Source organism: Triturus cristatus, chromosome 12 (genome assembly GCF_964204655.1).
Source record: "Triturus cristatus chromosome 12, aTriCri1.1, whole genome shotgun sequence".
Classification (NCBI taxonomy): Eukaryota; Metazoa; Chordata; class Amphibia; order Caudata; family Salamandridae; genus Triturus; species Triturus cristatus.
In genome coordinates this window covers 173,691,142-173,714,302 of record NC_140595.1, presented here as the reverse complement: position 1 = coordinate 173,714,302, position 23,161 = coordinate 173,691,142, and positions in this window count along the sequence as shown.

Sequence of the window (23,161 nt, the reverse complement as noted above, 5' to 3'; positions counted from 1 at the left end):
TTTCAAGGTTTTGTTAAACCTCTCCACCAGACCATTGGTCTGGGGGTGGTAAGGAGTTGTGAACCGGTAGGTCACTCCACACTACTTCCACATCGCCCGCATGTATGCTGACATGAAGTTGGTCCCCCTGTCGGACACAACTTCCTTGGGAAAACCCACTCGGGTAAAGATTCCCATCAGGGCCCTAGCCACAACAGGTGCAGTAATGGTCCTCAGAGGTATAGCCTCTGGGTACCGTGTGGCATGATCCACCAAAACCAGGATAAACCTGTGACCAGCTGTAGTAGGCGGATCTAATGGACCCACAATGTCGATGCCCACCCTTTCAAAGGGGGTGCTAACGACAGGAAGTGGTTCCAGGGGAGCTTTCAGCTTCACCCCTGTTTTCCCACTGGCTTGGCAAGACACACATGTCCGGCAGTAGGTGTTGGACGACACTTTCATTTGAGGCCAATAAAAGTGTGGGACCAGACGGGCGAAGGTCTTGTCTTGCCCCAGGTGTCCTGCCAATGGGATCTCGTGAGCCAACTCCAGAAGGAAGGCTCGATAACGTTGAGGGACTACCAAGGCTCTTGACCATCCATGTAGGGGTGCCTTGGGTTCACTTGTGGAAATATGGATTTTTCTGATCAGTTATGTCCCCTATCTTGGACCCCAACGGTTTCATGTATGAATCACAAGTACATGTATGCTCCCTCCAGTTCCAGTCATGAAGACGCAAACACATGTGCGTCCACCGTCAACATGTCCTCTTTCAGATCCGCCATGAATAGGCCGGATATTCCATTCCTAAGTATGAAAGGCCACCGGCTTTATATGGTTCACTTATGCCATTTTACAGTCCAGGCAAGTAGGCCCTGATTCTGTCATCAAGCTTTTCTTGCTTTCTGCCTCTGAAGCTCCAGTCTGAGCCTGCATCTGTGACCATGAACTTTGTCTCATTCCCTGCGCGGCTCACGAAGCCTGACATCAGCCTGTTGCCTGCCAAGAAACTGTATTTCACCTTCGAAATTATCTGCTCCGTCCCTATCCAATGCATTCCTGTCTAGTAGTTTCAGTAAACATTCTTCCAGCTACCGAGCAAAGGCCCGGCTTCTCTGTCTTCATGCAAGTAATTCATAGCCCTGTTACTATGGAAGATTCCTGCCCTCGCATCTAGTGTAGACACTTAGACGCTTGTACACGCACTCACAGTCAGTATAGTCAGTATAGAATAAGATTCTACTCTAAGAGACCTCCCTTCTGGATAACATAGTTCTTTAAACATAGGATGTTAGATATGATTTGGGATTAGGTTGACTTGACCCTCCAGACTTCTGTCGCCACATGTAGAGCTAAATGTCAAGTCCCCTTCACCCCCTAGTTGCACGTCAATCACACGTCATACTGCTGCGCGCGCATCTCTGCCAAGTATTTCTGCTGACATTGCGAAATTATTTCATAGGTCCACCCATATGTGACATCATAACCAATGACGTTTTCCTTGTTACACCCAATTACGCCTCCTTCAGCTACGCATGTGAAATGTTATCTTTGCTATCAATTGTTACGCCTCTTGCATTGGCCTCACTGTAATGCCTATTGTATAAAAGTGAATAATTATCAATAATGTATGTACTTCACTTCCTGAACCTTCGTGGTGATGGAACTTGGAGCAACCGATTATAATCGACCATTGGAATAAAGCCCATTCCGAACCTCTAATACCACGGATTCTGCCTCTTATTTACTGAGCTATTTTATTATGTTTCTGTATCAAATTAAGTCCCGGTAATTAAATTATTTACCACATGAATGGCGCCCGAACAGGGACACTTTCTCATCTCACGCGCCGGTGGTGCGTTGCAGGCCCGGTCTCCTGCCACAGCTGGACAGACAACAACGCGTACCAGCAGGATTTCCTGTATCTCCCTCCGGTCAAGCGGGGGCGACTGAGGCTGCGATCAACACCCAGACGAGGCGGTGAGAAGTGCGAAGTATCCCGACCAGAGCCTAGCTGAGAGAGCAAGATCCGAGGTATACAGAGGCCCACCAGTTTCCGAAGTCCCGAGTCGAGTCCAGTTTCCGAAGTGTTCGAGTCGAGTCCAGTCCGGTTCAAGTTCAGTTCAGTTCCGTTCCGAGGCCTTCCGTTCCGAGCTACCCGGTGAGTACCATTACTGGGGAGGCGTTCTGGCGTGCACATAAGTTGTGCCGGTCCAGACGGGTTTGGGTACACAAATCCGGTCTGCACTGTTTCAGCAGTGTATCTGTACTGTTTAGCAGTATATCTAGTATATCAAGTATATAAATTCAGAATAATTCAGTTCAAGTCGAGTATTATGTTTAGTGATTAAGTTTTCCTTAGACCGTCATCATCATTGTTGCTCAGTTAAATGTTAAATGTTAAATGTTTTTAGTACGTTCTGCATATTGTGGTATGAATGACTGTTCATTATTGTGATTACTGTATTAAGTTTGTTCAAGATCAAGTATCAGATCAGTTCTCAATATGCCGCTCTTTTCGAAATTAAGACAGATCACAACTAGAAAAGGGGTACTCGAAGAAGCTGTTCCTATTCCTCCTAGGGACACTCCAGGGTACTTCATGTATCATAAACACGGCTTAGACGCTATATTATTTCTTGATTTATGGGTAGACTACACTAAGGAATTACCAGAAAGTCAGAGGTGGCCCGCGGCTGGGACCTGGGATGCAGAGTGCATCGTGAAAGTAGAGGAAGAATTATGGAAAAAGAAAGCTAGGCAATCACAGAAAGACGCCATTGAATTATGGCGTAAAGAATCGTATAGACGTACAGAAAAAGCACGTAGACAGGAAGAGAAGAGTAAAGAGAATTCAAATGAAGTCCGAGAAAATCTATTAATTGAAGAAGGTGCACGAGTGAAATCAGAACAAGTAGACAGACAAAGACATGCCCTTATGAAGGGTATGTATCCCCTTCTGGCCGAAGGATTACCTAAGGCTACTACGGGGATACCAAAAGACTTGCCACCCCCATTATTTCCAATAAAGGTACATCCCAAGGGGCATCCTAGAACCGCAGAAGATGTTTTTCTTTCCTCATATTTAGATGATGCAGCTCCCGAGTATGCTAACCCCGCCCCACACAGACCGTCGGCCGGGGAGGTTCAACGCCAAGATCCTGTATCTGTATCTCTACAGCACCAAATCCTGACACAAGTCCCGGCAAGCACATCTGTTTCCACATCTGTTCCTACAGCTACTTCTATAGCTGTGTCCACACCTATAGTTGCTGTATCGCGTTCAACGAATCCTTTCACGCCCGATACCCCAGATGGGGCTACGGGAGGTGCTACCAACATTTTTTCTACGCCACCCAGAATAAATAAACTTACTTTTCAAGAATCTGCACATTCACGTACCCCCAAACTCATAAATGCCCGTACGCTTAAGGAACTTCTTATAGATTGTAGATATGACCCTGTGCCCGGAAAAGAGGACGAAATGACCCTGGCATCATTACGTATCAGACGAGCCGCGGTGTATTTAGGGAAGTTACCAGGAATGACTATGCATCTAGATAATATATACCATTTTGTCCAAACAGGGCGAGATTCTGAATGTATTAACAGAGCTATGGAATACCAGAAAGTGGAAATACAGGGGGAACTGTTACGTTTCCTCATAAATTGTGTGATCAGAAATCAAGACCGACCGGGGGTAGACCCGGAAGCAATGCAAATTCTTACCAGATGGAGCCAGAATATATCAGAAGGGAGACATGATAAGCAAAACTGTATAATAGCCATGTGCCGAAAGATCCGTAAAGAAATAGAACGCCTACACGAAGAGAGATTAGCGGTAGACCAGTTTGAACAAAATGAGGAGGAGGAAGGATCAGGACTGCCCACAGGACAGTCAGAAACCATAGCCTATGTAGGTAGAGGAAGATCTTGTAATAGTACTAGATGTCTTACTGACCCGATACGTCCGATATGTCTAGAAAATAACAGGAATTTTCAAACACCTATAATAAATATAAGGTCCCCCGAGCATTCGTTCCAAGCCGCTGACAAATTACTGCGAGAACGAAGGGGTTATCATTTTCTCGATTCTATGGATGAACAAGAATTAGCCAGGTCAGCCGTTCATTGGGTTGACAGTCCCGGAAAGTATGATGATGATACAGTAGCACACACATTTTTGAATCTCACCCCAGATGAACAGCGTTTAGCTGGGATTTATATGATTCAACAACTTCTTATACTATATAAAAGCCAACATTCAGATCCTGGTCCCTTACCTGATATATTGACTGAATTACTCACAAATAGATGGAGAGGTTCAGGTACTAAGCTAATTAAAGAAATACTAGAATCAAGAAAGCAGTACATTCTTTTCGTATGTCCAGAACATGTTTCACTGCCCATCAAGGAAAGACCGATGTATTACATGGACAGACAGAATCCCTTACGAGAAGTACACCCAATAAAGGGCGAGGACAATGAGTTTAAACGTGTATTTGTATATACGCCCATATCGAAAATAGAATTGTTAGAAATGAAGAAAGTGGTACCCAGTCATGACAAAGACCCAGCGGGTTTCCACCGAGAAATTAAAGACATGTTACTCATGGGAGAGTATACCTATCCCGACATTATGACCATATTAAAGGTATTGATGCCTGCTGGCATTTATGAAAAACTCAAGGAAAAAGAGTGGGAGGTGGGAGACCAAAAGATAGACTGGACAGCATTAGAAAATGAAAAAAAGGCCCGAGGTCCAGGTTCGGGGCTTGGGGACAAAACTAAAGCACTACCAGGTTTACTAGTACAGGTACTGCCACGTTTATTAACCACGAAAAAGGAAGACTGGGGTGCAATTTCAGCCTGTAAACAAAAGCAAGATGAAGACACTAGTGATTTCTATGCACGATTTGAAAAATGTTTTGGTATAAATAGTGGCATAAAAGCAAGTAGCGAATCATACCCACATCTGTTTGTGACAAAATTAGTTGAAAATTCCTTGCCCCAAGTGAAGAATAGAGTATTGAAATTCGAGAGTACCTGGCAAGGTAACACCCCATCACAAATGTTACAAATGTTACAGTATCATCACAATAGAATTAGAGAGGAACAAGATCATGAACAAAGACGCATGAAAGACACGAAAATGAAAATGCTAGTCTCCCAGACAGTTCCAGCTGAAAGACATAAAAAGGGTACGGCACATTCCGGTGATTCAGCAGGACCTGTAAAAGGGACATGCAACTATTGTAAACAACCAGGTCATTATGTACACGATTGTCCAGTCCTGAAGCGTAATATCGCCACAGGTATTACAAAAGAAAGACCACGGCCACTTAGACAGGATCAGAATGAACAAGGAGCCTTGCAGCATGCACAGTCCATGCCAGCTCCGCAACAGTCTATACAGTTTGTGCCAGCTGCACCTACGCTGCCTGTTGCTGCCACACAAACCACGACACGACAGCTGTACCAGACCGCACAGTATGACTATCCTGATTATCAACGATATGCATGAAACAGCCTAGAGAGGGAAGTTGACTTACCCCTTATCGAGATCCCTGTAGACCAAGAAGGACCTTATGTACATAGTGAATTATTAGGTCAAGACAGAAAATTTTTACTCGATACCGGGGCAAGTCGAACAACCATAAAACGTAGTGAAGTTCCAGGGGCACCCCTCTCAGGCTCACAGAATATTTCCCTTGGTTTTTCAGGAAAACCTATTGTTAATGAAGTATCACAGCCTCTTCCACTTACGATAGGACCCTTGACCAGAACTACAGATTTATTGCTTACTAAATCATGTCCAGAAAACTTGTTAGGTATAAAAACACTGAAAGCTCTAGGAGCTATAATATGTTGTTCTCCGGAAGGAGTAAGATTGTTTTTACGTGATTTCAAAGGTCACTATGTGTCTCGAGACATGGATCCCCGACTACAGACTTTACCTACCCATCTATGGGCACAAGGCCCTACGGATGTTGGTTGCATGAATATTACACCATATCGAGTTACACTAAAGGCAGGAGTGGTACTACCACGAATGCGGCAATACAAGTTACCACCAGATGCTGTAGTGGCTTTACTACAAATCATTGACGAGCTCATTGCCCAAGGAGTGGTTGTAGAAACAGACTCCAATGTATGTAATTCACCGGTAATTCCGATTCTTAAACGAACAGATCCTAAGGCCCCGCCAGTATATCGATTGGTTATTGATTTGCGCGAATTGAACAAATGCATTGTGCCACAATTTCCTGTGGTCCCAGATATCTCGTCATTACTGACAGCTATTGATTCCGAAGCAACATTCTTTACTGTAATTGATCTCAAAAATGCCTTTTTCAGCGTCCCAATAGATCCGGAAAGCCAATATTTGTTCGGATTTAGTTTAAATGGACGTAGCTTCAAATTCTCACGCGCACCTCAAGGATTTACAGAAAGCCCCAGCATCTATAGCCAAGCACTGAAACGAGAACTCGACAGTATCCACATGCCAGTTAACACTGCCTTGCTTCAATATGTCGATGATCTGCTGATCACCGCTAGAAGCGAACTCGAATGTGAGAAAGCATCACTGACAGTTTTACAATTTCTAGCCGAAAAGGGGCACAAGGTGTCCCCTTCTAAGCTGCAATTCTGTGTCCAGCGAGTTGTTTATCTTGGACACTCGCTGTCCAAGGAGGGAAGGCAGCTTACACCCGACCGCATTCAGTTAATAGCTAACATGCCAATACCCAAGACACAAAAGGAGGTACGGGCTTTCATAGGCCTCACTTCATATTGTAGACAATGGATCCCTCAGTATGCATTTCTAGCAAAACCACTCATTCAGTTGACAACACAGGAGGCAGCCACATTGACTGTTCTCCCTTGGACTAAGGAACATACACAAGCTTTTGAAAGCTTAAAGACAGCCTTATGTCAAGCACCTGTTTTAGCAACACCATGTTACAGTAAACAGTTTACACTCTTTGTTACAGAACGCGAAGGCACTGCCTTGTCAGTACTCACACAGGAACAAGCAGGAGCACACAAACCATGTGCTTATTTTTCTAGTACATTAGATCCAGTAGCTCAGGCTTTGCCTGCATGCCTAAAATCAGTGGCAGCAACCGCTTTAGCAATCAGACAAAGCGATGCTATAGTGTTAGGACATCCATTGACAGTACGAGTACCACATGCAGTAGAGGTTCTTTTGAATCGAACGCAAACACAACATTTAACTATAGCGCGACTTACAGGGTATGAACTAACATTGTTTCAGCCACATATAGAAATCAGACGTTGTAACACATTGAATCCTGCCACACTTTTACCTGTAATCGGAACAGACCCACTAGCGCATGACTGTATTGACGTTATTACAATCACGACGAAACCCAGACAAGACTTGACGGATGTCCCATTGTCAGACCCAGACCTGACGTTGTATGTAGATGGTTCATGTATGAGAAAAGGTACAGGAGAACTAGTGGCCGCTTACGCAGTCACAACAGACACTGAAATCATTGAAACAAATTGCATAAATACCTTGTCCGCTCAAGCAGCAGAGCTCGTCGCTCTGACACAAGCCTGTATTCAAGCCACAAATAAAAAAGTCAACATATACACTGATTCACGTTATGCATTCGGAGTTGTACATGACTTCGGCGTGCTGTGGCGAGAGAGAGGTTATTTAACTTCTCACGGTGCCCACATTCAGCACGGACCCCTCATTCATGCCTTATTAGATGCAATACATCTACCCACTGCAATATCAATTATGAAATGTAAAGCTCATACGAAGGTTACTGATATCATTTCTCAAGGCAATGATCTAGCTGACAGAACAGCTAAACAGACTGCTCAAACTCGAACATCCGACATGACAAAGACAATAGTCCCGACGCCAACACATTGTATGACGATTAAAGATCCCGCTCTTGACGTAATTGACATACAGACACATGCTACACCAGAGGAAATAAAGAAATGGACTGAATTAGGAGGGATTCAAACGGACCAAGGATGGATGACGAAGGAAAAATCTGTGTGGTTCCTTCCTGATTCAATGGTCCAAGTTATTATTAACACTATACATAGTCCAGCACATCTAGGAGAAAAAGCTATGCTAGATAGCATTCAACACATTTGGTTCAATAAACATTTACGAGCAGCAGCCAAACAAAAAGTTCGTACCTGTATGATCTGTTGTCAGTTCAACCCAGGAAAAAGCGTTCCCGTAGAACAGGGTGGATTTCAGCCTCCTGATCACCCTTTTGAAATCCTCCAGATGGATTATATCCAGATGGAACGATGTCGAGGATTCAAATATGTTCTCGTAGTTGTCTGTGCTCTTTCCCGTTGGACGGAGGCATACCCGGTTTCAGATTACACGGCCCCGACTACTGCCAAACAGTTGGTTCGAGAATTCTTCCCACGATACGGTTTGCCACGTGTTGTCTACTCAGATAACGGCCAGCCGTTCTCATCCGAACTAATGAAACACGTTTCACTTTTGTTAGGCTATCAGTGGAAATTCCACTGTGTCCGACACCCCGAAGCAGCAGGTCTCGTAGAAAGACATAATCAGACCCTGAAAATTAGATTGTCCAAAATATGCAGAGAGAAAGGTGTTGACTGGGTAGTAGCGTTACCAGTTGCACTCTTTTACACAAGAATGGTAGCACACTCTCGAACAGGGCTATCCCCGTATGAAGTGATCTTCGGCAGACCACCAAATATGTGGGGGACGCCTATACCACGCAAAATAACTGATATTGACTGTAATATGCTGACAGATTACTTGGCTTCCTTGATGTCTGCACTACAATCTTGTCGTTCACAGGTAGCTGCAGCTTTTCCTGACAACACTGAGGTGAAACCCCATGACGTAATTCCAGGCGACCTGGTCCTAGTGAGGAACTTTGATCGAAAGACTCAGCTGGATCCTAGGTGGAGGTCGCCGCAACTGGTCTTGCTCACCACAAGGACAGCCGTGAAGATCGAGGGCAGGAAAGGCTGGATTAATTCAAGTCATATCAAGAAATTTCATGGACTACCAGCGGATGTGAATACCACGCCTCGTGTGTCTTCACCCATTGACTCAAAACTTCCTTTTGTTGAAAAGAGTAATTCCGAACTTTACAAACTAAAACTCAGGTCCAATCAGTCAAGCAATTTGATTGTTTAAGTCCTCTCCGAGGTGAAGCGGTTGAATTGTCTCTGACATGTATCCCTTGGACCTGAATAGAGAATGCACCCGAAAAATGTTGAAACGACAGGCGTACTGTAAATCACTGCGTAGTCATTGTACAGTGACGGTATTAATTTTGTTTTCCTTAAGTCTTTTAATAATTACTGCAAGTATATTGTTGCATATATATTATCCTATTTTTAGACACGTTTATAATGTTACTGCTGAACATTCTTTTAGTGAATTACCTCCGCTTGAGTTGTCTTATAGATTTGCGCTGCGCAATAACACGTTTATTAGTATGTTACATCATTCCCATCAGGTTAGCAATGCTACAAATTGTTGGATATGTGGCCGACTCCCTCCCTATCAGAATTATAAAGGAATTCTACCTCTCTTTCCATACCCGTTCACACACAACGGCTCCTGTGGAGCATGGTTTAGCTTAATCAATTCCCTAGATTCGAATTCTGCAGTTTATCAAGATAACTGGGTATGGGGAAATTTGAATTTAGTTTTACTTAAGGTCTGCTATCCTAACAAGGAGGGATTTCCCCAGAGAACAGGAACTGATCTAGAAAATGAAGTGTATGGATTAGGTAATTTTACGCTTAATCTTATGATCCTAAATGTCGAATCCGAAGCTACTCCAATTTTGCCCGCTATGTCAATATTTCCAGTCAAGGGTGAATTATGTGTAAGAAAGAATGGTTCCATACATATGGGCCATAGTAGATGCACCACTGTAGTAGAATTTAGTGATCAAGGCAAGTCTACATTTAGAGCTTTCCGCCATTCCTATTTCATATGTGGTCAGACGGCATATGTACGTTTGCCTCTAGATTGGGATGGTACTTGCTACATTGGATTCCTTTTGCCACCTGTTTTCCTAGCTCCTCATGATTATCACAGAAATACTCGTTTAGTATATAATAGAGTAAGGAGAGATCTCCCGATAGTCGATTACACTGAAACAGCATGGGAAAAATACACAGATTTCAATAAAGGTCTCTTTCCCTATATAGGTACAGTTACTAATAGTAAGCTGATACGTAGATTAACCAGAACCCTTGAAGCAGTAGTGAACGAAACTATTTCCGCCTTAGGCAATTTAACAGAAGAGCAGTCTGCTATGCGGATTGTTGTGCTTCAAAATCGTCTTGTCCTTGACGTCATCCTGGCCGATAGGGGTGGAGCTTGTAGGGTCATCGGATCAAGTTGTTGCATTTTCATACCAGAAAATTCGCCATCTGTATATAAAGCCATAACTCGCCTTCATAAGATTGTAAGCCAGATACACCAGAATCCAGGCACCTGGACTTGGTCCGGTTGGTTTTGGAGTGTATTATCTACCTTTGGATGGAAGGTCCTATCCTTCCTAGGTATTGGCTTTCTCATACTATCCAGTTGCTGTCTATGCCTACAATGTGGACCAGCGATCTGTGGTCTGTGTGCCACATCGTGTATTCCAGCACCAAGATCTCGTTCGTCCCAGAAGAAAAAAGAAGAACAAATGATGCTATATGAACAGATCAATGGATTGATGAAGATTGATATCTCTTGACGGGCAAGTAGGGGACAAGGAGGGAATGTGGAAATATGGATTTTTCTGATCAGTTATGTCCCCTATCTTGGACCCCAACGGTTTCATGTATGAATCACAAGTACATGTATGCTCCCTCCAGTTCCAGTCATGAAGACGCAAACACATGTGCGTCCACCGTCAACATGTCCTCTTTCAGATCCGCCATGAATAGGCCGGATATTCCATTCCTAAGTATGAAAGGCCACCGGCTTTATATGGTTCACTTATGCCATTTTACAGTCCAGGCAAGTAGGCCCTGATTCTGTCATCAAGCTTTTCTTGCTTTCTGCCTCTGAAGCTCCAGTCTGAGCCTGCATCTGTGACCATGAACTTTGTCTCATTCCCTGCGCGGCTCACGAAGCCTGACATCAGCCTGTTGCCTGCCAAGAAACTGTATTTCACCTTCGAAATTATCTGCTCCGTCCCTATCCAATGCATTCCTGTCTAGTAGTTTCAGTAAACATTCTTCCAGCTACCGAGCAAAGGCCCGGCTTCTCTGTCTTCATGCAAGTAATTCATAGCCCTGTTACTATGGAAGATTCCTGCCCTCGCATCTAGTGTAGACACTTAGACGCTTGTACACGCACTCACAGTCAGTATAGTCAGTATAGAATAAGATTCTACTCTAAGAGACCTCCCTTCTGGATAACATAGTTCTTTAAACATAGGATGTTAGATATGATTTGGGATTAGGTTGACTTGACCCTCCAGACTTCTGTCGCCACATGTAGAGCTAAATGTCAAGTCCCCTTCACCCCCTAGTTGCACGTCAATCACACGTCATACTGCTGCACGCGCATCTCTGCCAAGTATTTCTGCTGACATTGCGAAATTATTTCATAGGTCCACCCATATGTGACATCATAACCAATGACGTTTTCCTTGTTACACCCAATTACGCCTCCTTCAGCTACGCATGTGAAATGTTATCTTTGCTATCAATTGTTACGCCTCTTGCATTGGCCTCACTGTAATGCCTATTGTATAAAAGTGAATAATTATCAATAATGTATGTACTTCACTTCCTGAACCTTCGTGGTGATGGAACTTGGAGCAACCGATTATAATCGACCATTGGAATAAAGCCCATTCCGAACCTCTAATACCACGGATTCTGCCTCTTATTTACTGAGCTATTTTATTATGTTTCTGTATCAAATTAAGTCCCGGTAATTAAATTATTTACCACACACTGTAGAGGAGGCCATCCTCCCAGTAAACACTGTAGTTCCCTTCAACGTTCCCTGCTGCCTGGGCTTCGGCCTGTCGCCTCAGTCCCTCAAGGGTAGGGCACTCCTCCTGGCCCTGGCAGAATTCCTCCCTGGTCGGGCCTCCCTCCACGTGCCACTCGGCCGGGATGGGTAGGTCCTCCAGTTTGGTAACATCCCCCACCGCGGACTCCTGGTCCACCACCTCCGGTGGCCTATCCGTCCTACGGGGGGCGGACGCCGAGGCAGGCTCCTCCTGTCCTCGGTTCTTCCCTTGATCGGCAGCTGGCTGGGCCTTTGTTCCAGGCTCCAGCCTGAACGAACTCCCTCTCCGGGTAGTCGCAGACCCTGTGCTCACACAGGCCCAGTCAGGTGTACCCAGCATCTCAGTGTGAGTCCGGTATTCCACCTCTTTCCAAGCATTGTGCTCCATGTCATTCCCCAGCAGACAATCGACTGGCACGGCAGGGCTTACGGCAACTCAAAGTGAACCTGCAACCCCTTCCCATTCAAAGGGAACCTCGGCCACCGGATAGTGGCCCATTCTGCCGTCAGCCATCGCGGCAGGGTGGAGTACATCGGGAATCACCTGCTCTGGAGACACCAGTTGGCTACGCACCATAGTCATACTGGCTCCTGTGTCTCTCAGAGCCTCCCCCCTTTGGCCGTTGATGGTGACCCACTGCCCATACTTTATAGTATTTGCGGGCACCTGGATCTTAGGAACCATCTCCCGTTCTCCCAGGGACACTAAAGTGACACCCGCCCACTCCCTTCCCTTAATTAAAGGCATCTCCTCCCCGAGCACTACACTAGCTACTCCGGGGGTCTTTCCTCCAATGGGAGGGGGTGGTCATTTTGGGCACTTCGCATCTCCCTTATAGTGTCCAACGCCACCGCACTCGAAGCAATGGACAACCCTTGGCTGCTGACTCTGGCCAGGATTAGGGTTTCTGGGTGGGTTAGCCCTAGGGGTGAATCCTGTTCCCTTACCTTGGAAATTATTTTGGGGGCCTTTGGAGAACTCCTTTTTCTTTTCCCCTCCCTCTTTCTTCTGGGGGGCGCCCTGTCCGGCCTTTTGAGTCTCCCCTCCAGTCCCCCTTGTGGACACCCGGGTACTAGCCCAAATGTCCGCCTCCTCAGCAAGCTTCCGGGGATTGGTCAGCTTGCTATCCACCAGGTGTTGACGCAGGTCAGGGAATCATTTTTCGAGCAGGTGTTCCTTCAATACTAAATCAAACAACCCCTCGTAGTTCCTCACTTCACTGCCCTGAATCCAACCCTCTAATGCCTTCTTTGCATAATCCAGGAAGTCCACCCAATTCTGCGTGCCCAGTTTGTGGCTACCCCGGAACTTCTGTCTGTATTTCTCGGGTGTTAGTCCAAACTTTCGTATGAGCGCCACTTTCATGGTGGGGTAGTGGGTCTGCTCATCCTGCTCTAGGGCCAATAATGCATCCCTACCAGCTGGAGGCATGTACCTGTACAGTCCCCCTCCCCAGTACTTCTCTGGAACCCCATGGGCCCTTAACGAGACCTCATAGGCCGCTAGCCACTTGGCAATATCGTCGCCCACACCATAGCTAGCCACTATGTCTTTCGGCAAATAGGGTTTGGGTTCCCTGGTGAACTCTCTTTCTTCGCTGCCACCATTAGGAATAGGGTGTGCCCCGGCTCGTAGGATCTGGAGATCTATCTCCCTTAACCTCAGCTCATGAGCCATCCTCTGTTCCTCCTTCTCTTTCTCCAGCCTTGCTAAGTCCCATGTGAGCTGTCTTTTCTCCCTCCGGTCTGTTAACTCCACTTCAGACAAGCCACCGCTAGAGGCACTGCTGCCCTTCCTAGAAAGTGTCCTGGGCCCCGCTAACAGGTTCTCCACCTCAGGTTGGTACAAACCAGCTCCCTCACTGTCAGGCTCTCTATCCCTGTCCTCCTCCTCAGCCTTGCTTTCTCGTCGTGCCTCCCCCAAGCCCTTAAGCTGGTTTGGAGTGCACCCTTATTTGCTCCTGGGGGACAATACACCCCCTCCCGCTGACAAAACTCCCTGAGTTGGGCCACAGTGTACGTTTCTAAATTCTCCAGTACAAACTCCATCTTGCCCACTCAGGTCAGAGGACAGTTATTTGCAGAAGCTATGCAGGGGGGTACCTTTTATAATACCTCCTCCCACCACCAGAGTAAATTTGGAAAAAAACAAAAACTCACACTTAGGAAGTCCGCTTGGAGAAAACTCCCGGTGTAGGCCTATGGACTACCCACAGTTATTGTCGAGTATACGTAGGCACAGCTCTATCCCACCGCTGAACACCAATTATGTTAGAAAAACACTCCCACACCGGAAGGGTGGTGGTGTTCTCCCAGACATACACTGTGGTAGCTTGGCTCGAGTGGTCAGGGATCAGGCACCGTGCTAAGCATACGTCATACCCACACAATAACCATGCGTGCATCCGTTCCAAAAACGACACTACACCTTAAAAATTATACTGAAAATATATCTCTTTATCTTCTTTTCTCTTAGTTGCTGATTAAATAAATAATAATACAATCACAGTACACAAGGCTTTTCCTGTGGAAGGGTAAGTCAAATAAATATTACTTCAACGATTCAATAAATAAGGTAGATCATAAATAATCAAGGCATAAATATAAGTGCATTACATAAAAGGCAATTAAATATTATGAGGCAATAAATACTGCGAGACAATAAATACTGTGCGACAATAAATACTGTGAAACAATAAATACTGTGAGGCAATAAATACTGTGAGGCAATAAATAGGATGAGTACAATAAATACAGTGCTCTCAATAAATAATAAAAGCCAACAGTGACACTTGAAAATCAGTTCACATTCCTGAGGTACTATGGGATGATTTGGCCCAATCCCAGCTTGTAGAGTTTTGGATGACCTGAGGGATGTACTACCAGGCTTGGACAAGGCTGAGGCCTAAACTGAGGTAGGTCAAGGGGGAATCTAGAGATCTGGCTCTCCCACACTACACAACCCCTCTGTATTAGTCTCAGCTCACCCCTGGCACAATCAAGCTGGTTCCAGCACCTCTCTAGCCTCTAGGATGGTCTCTTAGGGCTTCACAGGGCCTTATGCGCCCTCTATTCCACTTACTGCCCTTTTTATGAAGTTCCGACGCCGCTGGAGTCGTGTCGACGCCGTGAGGCGGTTCCGGTTCGATGTCGGCGGCCTCGGCTCAATGACAGTTCTTGTCGACGCCGGGAGGCGGTTCCGGTTCGATGTCGGTGGCCTCGGTTCGATGACGTCGGGCGGTCTTGGCTCGATGTCGACTTCGGGCGGCTCCGGTTCGATGACGTCGGGTGGCCTTGGCTCGATGTCGACTTCCGGCGGCTCCGGAGTGCGATCTCCACTCCCGACCTCCGGCACGATTCTCTTCAGGTTCCGGCGACTCCGGAGTGCGAACTCCACTCCCGACCTCCGGCACGATTCTCTTCAGGTTCCGGCGACTCCGGAGTGCGATCTCCACTCCCGACCTCCGGCACGCTTCACCTCGGTCTCCGGCGACTCCGGAGGGCGGACTTCACTCCCCCGTCGATGCCGCACACTCGACCTCGGGTGACTTCCTCCTCGACCTCTGGTACTCTCCACGACCTCCGTCGGCGCCCTCTCTCGACCTCTGGCGGCTCCGGGTACGACGTCTGCTTTCCAGTCAGCGCCGCTTCTCCACCTCGGGCTCCAGGTCTCCAGGCTTCTCGACGTCGGACTTCAAGAAGTTACCAGTAACCAGGTCAGGAACTTGCTGTTCTTTACTTTTAAGGCCTGTTCCGGCTGTCCAGGTCCTTAAGATGGTTTTTCTTGCTTTCTCCCACACAGGGCTCCAGGCTGGGCTCAGTCAGCAGGGACTAGTATCAAGGGTGGGTTTCTGGACCCCACTCCAGGCACAAGTTTTCACCCCTGTTGCCTCACTCCTTCCTCCTTCAGTTCTGTGCTCCTCTCTCTTCACCAGTCAGGTGCCAACTGCCAACTCCAACTGCCAACCTGGAGATGCCTTCCCAACATTCTAAACCTGCCTCACACTGTCACAGGGTTCTGGAATGTTCTGGAAGGTGCTGGTAGGTTCCAGTGATGTCACAGGTGACAATGGGTGGCCACCATTTTCTGTTTCAGGCCCTCAGACAGAAGTTCCAGGGGTAGATAAAATGGCTCCCTGAATCTGCATCAATACTAAAAAGTCTGGTGGTTCCCAAAAAGGAAAAAAATACTAACAGGGTTTGAGGCAAGAGTGGGACAAAATAAATAATGATGAGGAGGGACCACCCAAAGGGCTGACAGGTCTAACAACAAGGGTTTGGGACGTGTTTCACGGTCTAGTTGATTTGAGGAAGCAAGTGGTCTTCACATGTTAGCACGCACGTCAACGTCACTTTTCTATTTGCAAATTTACGATGGGTATGGTACACACCCAGGACTTTAAGTGGGCCGGGTCTCACCGGTGCTGAGCACCAGCAGTTTTTTTAGGGGGACCTCGAAACGGGTCTCTATCGGGCTCTGTTTTGTGCCCTGGCACAGGTGGTCCGGTTTTTTTTCCAGACTGCGTAACAGTAGGCACCTCGATGTGCGCGTGGTGAGCCTTGTAGAGGAAGGGAAATCCTTTAAAGAGAGTCATTTTCTCTCTGGATTTCCCATCTCTTTTTGAAACTCAGGAGCAGCAACATTGTCATGGTCTCACCAGGGCTTTAAGTGGAAGCTTTTTCAATATTATATATAAAGGCATAGTTGCTGCTTATTTATCTTATGAAACTGGCAAGCATTGACAAAGCCAATAGTCCTGACTTGTAGGTATGATGTGACTTATTGTATCATATATCTGGACGCAATGACAGGAACAGCAAAATAAAAGACGGGTGGCACACTGTGCTAAACACAGATTTTTAGCTTACGTACTTTTTATGCCACGCCCTTAATTACATTGACCACGCCCCTTTGAGAGACCCCCCCAGTTTTTTCATCCCACTTAAAGCCCTGTACACACCACAGAACGGGAAAACACTGACGCACACCGTTGAACTCAGCGCATAATACAGCAGCGAAAGCAAGTCGCGCTTATATGTTTGTTCAGTGTGCATGACACGGTCAATATCTTCAAAATATAGAGGTTAATTTGACATATATATTTTTCCTGTAACTCGGTTCTTTCACGGATGATGAAGTGAATGTAGCTACAAAATGTACTGGTTGGAAGAGGATTTTACCTCTCTATAAGTAACTGATTTGAGTAAACTTACGAACACATTGAGAATGAGGAGATGGTCTAGTCGATAACACTTGGATCTTGTTGTCTGGTGGTTATGCTTACATTGTTCCGCTGATTCAGAGATTACTGAACTGGTGACATTTTTTAGGTACGTGTAGATCAATGGTATAGAGACACCTATAAGTTTCTTCAGCACTATGGCGCACATGTTTTTTACATGAGGGTTTATTGGCACTTTTTTCTTCGTGGTCACTGAAGTGTAAAGACACAGGATTTCATGATTATGGCATAGGAGATTCTTGCACAGCATGCATGGTTGCACATGCACAACTTTGATTCAAATGTGCACTGGTGATGAATTCAGATTTGGACTCTCTGACATTGGGCAGTTGGACTGTAGCTCACCATTTCATATCATATTATGCATCATTTATGTAACATTCCTGACGGGTATCATGAGATTGATTATTTAAATGTTATCTTTACAGTTCCCCTGACGAAGGGTTTTGGAAACACAAAATGCATTGGGAAAAGAAGGAGTTTTCTTTAGACCAAGATAATAACTTTGTATAAGCAATGTGAAGCAACATTGTTAAAGAAGCAATTATACTTTTCACGTGTAAACCTCACTGAGTGTTATCAATAATTACATGATTGTATATACTTTTACAAATGCAAAATTAAAATATTGGGGACAGAAGAGAACAAGGCATTATCAAAAATGAATAATTATTTTTACTTTGGCTAAACGCATCTATCATGGTTTGAACCTTAAAGGTCTATGAGTAGTGCTCCTTGTATGCAGTGTAAATTTTGTGTACACCAAGGACGTTTTGATGTACAAGGACACATGCAGGTCCTGTCAAAAGGCAGCACACACCTGAAGAATTCAGATACACTATAAGATAGAATAACACACAATTTTGAAGTTTTTGACACACACAGAGTGCAGGCTATACTCATAGTTTTTGGAGGAAACACATGATCTTCATAGATTGAGTCCACCTTGGGCAGACACCTTTCTCTTCTTTAGAGTACTCGTTTACAAATCACTGAGGGGCCTGTTTGGGTGGATGAGTGTGTGAATATGCAAGTTCTTAATCCATTCTTAAGTGATATTCCACATCAGTATCCTGAAAGTTTTGCTGCAGTCACTCTGAAACCTTTCTGTTTGTGTTGATTGTTTAGTCTTCCCTGTCTTCTGAAGTAGCTGAGACCCAGAAGGTGAATGTTCTTTGGAACAGCCCAGCCACTGCCTATGTAACTATGCTCTAGACAGGCACACAGGTGCCAAACTCCTCAAAAAGATTTTCAATGTGTGTGAACCAAGCTATTTGCAAACCCAGCCTCGTGACTGCCCCTATTCAAAATGTTGAAGGCCTCCACTAGGTCAATTTCTCTTCTTGTAGAAGTGTTGAGGAGGTTTGTCGTAAATTGAATGGATAACGCACTTTAGAGGGGTTCCACAATAGTCATACTATTATGGTTACATATGAGCTATTTAAAAGTCTCTAATTTATATATTGACACATATTTGTAAAAATATATTTTTTGTTTTATCAATAAGCCCCTTACTAATACCTTCAATAAAACATTAAATACAGTAATGGGATAAAATGAAACAACAAGTAGTATTCAGCATTTTGCATGTTTGTCCTGCAGTCATGGCTCCCGTCCCGCTGACGGCAAAGATACACCGCAGGATGCCCATTAGCCTGCATTTGTACTCCCCACTATTTTTTTGCAAAGGACAAGCAGCTCATTTATGAGCTGTAAAAGATGTACCTGTCTGCGGCTAGGAGGTAAGAGTTGTAGCACAGGAAGAGTCCTGCGCAATGCACTTTTAGGAACGCATTGAGCTATTGAGAAGCAAATCCTGTCACTCGCTGAGAAACAGCTCTGAGTGTTAATGAATACCATGCTGTGGACCCGTCCTGGGAGTCAGCCATTAGTGTTTATGTATTTCATTAGGCCTGTTTCAGGGTGTCGACAGACTAGTCGACAATGACATAGAGAGAGTTCGAATTGACCGGGATCAAAAAGTTTGTTAAGGTAGAAGACCCGAGACTGTAGCACACTTACTGCAAAAAGTTATACATGTACCAAACTATTTAATTTGATGAATATACAGAAAGACTGGGTCTTTCTCCCTCTACCTGATTATATCCTCTATCCAGCGTTTACATTCATTCTAACTACTTCCAATCATACAGAATAGGGAGCAATGGGAAAGTGCAAAATGTGATTGACCAGGACCACAATATTTATCCAAATGTGAGGCTGGGATTAAAAACTGTGTTGCCCGGTTCTATGCTTCCCTCTAGGTCCAATAGAACACAACTGGGTTGGAAGTGATTCTGATTGCTAGGCCAAGGGACTTTCCTTCCTAGGACAAATGTCGCTGTGTTGTTGGCCCGCTCCATGTTTAGAATGCAGGGTATATTTCCAACATATACTTAGGTGAAGCAGTTACGCTGAGATTGGGTGCCAAGTATCCTAGTTCTGTGGCCCACTAGACCAGGTCATGTGGCAATGAGTGTACGCTGGGCACCATGCACAGTCCATACTCCTATTTACCACTTATGTTTCAAAGATTAAGACTATATCATTCTATTTGGATAACAAAGTTGTTTGTTTTCTAAATTTCTCTGGAAAAATGTCAATAGGGGGCAGTCAAGGCTTACTCCATGAGTTGGTAAAGATATTACAATTCAAATATAGTCAATCAATCCGGTGTTTGTATAGCGTGAACTACTCACCCCTAAGGGTATCAAGGCGCTGGGGGCCATTGGGAAGACTAAGTGAGCTATTGCCCAGAGTCACATGGTGCTAAGCAAAGCTGCCACCGGAGCCGGGAATGGAACCATGAGCCCTGCGCTCCGGAGTCAGGCGCCCTAGCCACTGCGAAACACCTCTCCCTAATCCAATTAGATACGCTCACTCTCCAGACGAGTTATGTCTAGGGTGACCAACTGGCACGGGTGCAAATTCAGGAAAGTAAGTGTAAAAATTCAGGACAAAGGGCCAAAATTCAGGACAGGGGGTCAAAATTCAGGACAAAAGGTAAGTTTTACAGACACATCAGAGGAGGTTGCACCATAGTATATAAGTAAGTAAATAGACAACCACTTAAGTACAAGTGAAAGTAAGTTTCAATTAGGTTGAGACAATTGTGCACTTCATGGTTTTTCAGTATGCACGCAGCTTTACGCAAATGTGCAGGTCTTTTTGTGGTAACAAAACCGCCCCCAACCCACCTCTCCAGCTCCCAGAGAAAATGCCTGATGCCCGGTCCGGCCAGTCTGGTCTTGCTACTACCCTCCAATGGCGCCCCTCATCTTCACATAGACCCTCTCTCATGTATATTTAATTTATTCTATAGTGCTACTCAACCCAAGTATGTGGGGCAGGGTGTTGGTGTGCGTTACAACACACACATATTATATAGAGACAATCACTCATATACATGTGAAAGTCAATGTATAGGAAATGTTGCTTAAGATAATGGGGCTTACAATGTGTAATCATAGTTTCATCCATCATTCAGTCTTTCACCATTCATTCTGTCCTTCCATCTGTGTGCCCATCCATGCCCATATTCAACCATTTACAAACCTATCCTTCCATCCATCATTTCACTCATCCATCCCTCCATCCACCCTTTTACTCATCCATCCATCCACCCTTTCACCCTATCCATCCGTACACTCCCTCATCCACTCTTCCACCCATCCATTCACTCATCCATCCAGCCATTTACCTATCCAGCCATCCTATCACTTACTCATTCATCCACCCAGTCACTCATCCTTCCACCCATTCACCTGTTCAGTCATCCATTTACCCATCCTCCCTTTCTCTCTCAATTCCCCTTTCACTTAGCCATCCATCCTTCCATCCACCCACCCATCCACTCATGAATCCATCCTTTGAACCTATCAGTTATCCATCCTTTCACTCACTCATCCATCCATCCTTTCTCCCATCCACCCACCCTTTCACTCCTTCACTCATCTATCCATCCTTTTGTCCATCTACCCGCCCTTTCACTCACTGATCCACCCTTTCACTCATCCATCCATTCATCCTTTCACTTATCAATTCATCAATCGGCCCTTTCCCTTATCAATTCATCAATCCAGCCATCATTTCACTCATCCATCCACCCATTCACTCGCCCATCATGCACCCTTTCACTCATCCATCATCCATCCATCATTTCACTCATCCATCCAGCCATCCATCCATCCACCCATCCCTTCACTTACTTACTCACTCACCTTTTCACATTAATTATGAGCTGAGCCTTTGTCTGCAGAGTTGCCGACAGAAGAGGCCCTTCAAGAACTCCACCCTCGCTGTAGTTCCTAAAGCAAGGGGTGGGGCAGGGTTCACTATGCCCCTGCACATAGGCAATCTGAACAAGCATTGGCAAAGCCAATAGGTCTCGCCTATGGGTGAGCTGTTGGCTTTGGCAATAGGATTGGGGTTGTGAACCGGAAGGAGTATTGATTCATAAGTGCGCATGAGCGTAATCATTTACAGTAAGAAACGTGTCTCTATTTTCACTTTACTCCTCACAGTCACTGCACAACATAGAAACGACAATGTCAAAAAGACAGCTTGTACTTCTATTGGATTTGGCAATTGGGTGGGGGTGAGGTGGGGGTGGATAAAGCAATTAAAATAGAATTTTAAAAAGCGCTATGGAGCCGCCAGCACTGGCCACTGCATAAAGCTTTTCCCCCCCTTTATTGGAATGGGGAAGAGACCTGGAACCAAACTAAGCAGTTGAGGGAAAGTGGCAAATATGAAATGACACTGAAGAGAAGACATATGGGGCAGAGTCTGTCAAGGGGCGTGACAAAGACCTAATGTGTGCAACCGGGGTAGGGATAAATGATATATGTGCATAATAGCAAATGTTGCAGTTCAGTGTAAGCAGCAGAGAGACAAGTGGCAGTAACGTTGATAAGTGGTAGGGAGGGGAGGGAAGCAATTCAGGCAGGAAAGTAAAACAAGTCTCTCACAGTTTAGGCTTTCAACATGCTGCAGCAGTTGTACTGCTCCTGCACTGATTTGTGGACAGCAATGCGGGCGAGGAGAGGTCACACAGGCAAGATGATGCTGTGCAGAGTGGGGTGGAAGGGGTGCACAGAAGCGCATGGTACAAGAGCGACGGGGTTGAGAGAAGCATACAATGGCCTACTCCGATCGCTGGTTAGGAGGGAGGATGGTCAAAGGCCCGCAATTTACATTTACATGCTCATCAATGAAAGTTGTGGAGAGCAAACTATGGGTCTCGCACACAGAGGCAGACCGGGGCTATTGTGATGAACGTGATTGTCAGCTTGTCTCTTTACGGTGTACGCAGAAGAGTTGAGGTTGATTCAGAGGCTGGTTGTGGTGAGCGACAGTGCATGAAGGATGGCAGGAAAAAGCAAAGTTTGTGTGCTCGAAATCAAAAGACGGGAACTCAGAAGGGAGGAGACAGAAAAAGCAGCCGACGACAGAGGGGATTACTAAGGACAATGCGGAGGCGAGGGGAGATGGAGGAAACAATAAGCACGAGCAACAAGTTAGACAAGCAACGGCAAACACAAGCAGATAAAGAAAACAAGCAGGAAGTGGGATAAGGGAAGGGGTGGCAAATGGTGTGCACTTTCGCGGCCGCTTTGATGTTCTCAGTGGCCGCGTGGCTCACTGAGAACATCAAAGCAGCCGCGAAATGATCACGCAGGCTGCCAAATGGTGCGCGCGCCCGGCGCACATGCACTGTAGTTGGCGGCCTGAAAGCACTGGTTTGCACTTCCAAATCCCCCTTTTACAAAAGCTCTCGCGAGAGCAGCGCTAGAGCGCTGGCTCAGGCGAGACCTAAAAAGTGGAAGGCATGAGTCATGCATGATGCACAGTGCCTGGACGTGGGGCGACTGTGACATGGTGTTGTTTCCAGAGCTTTAAGTGGGATGAA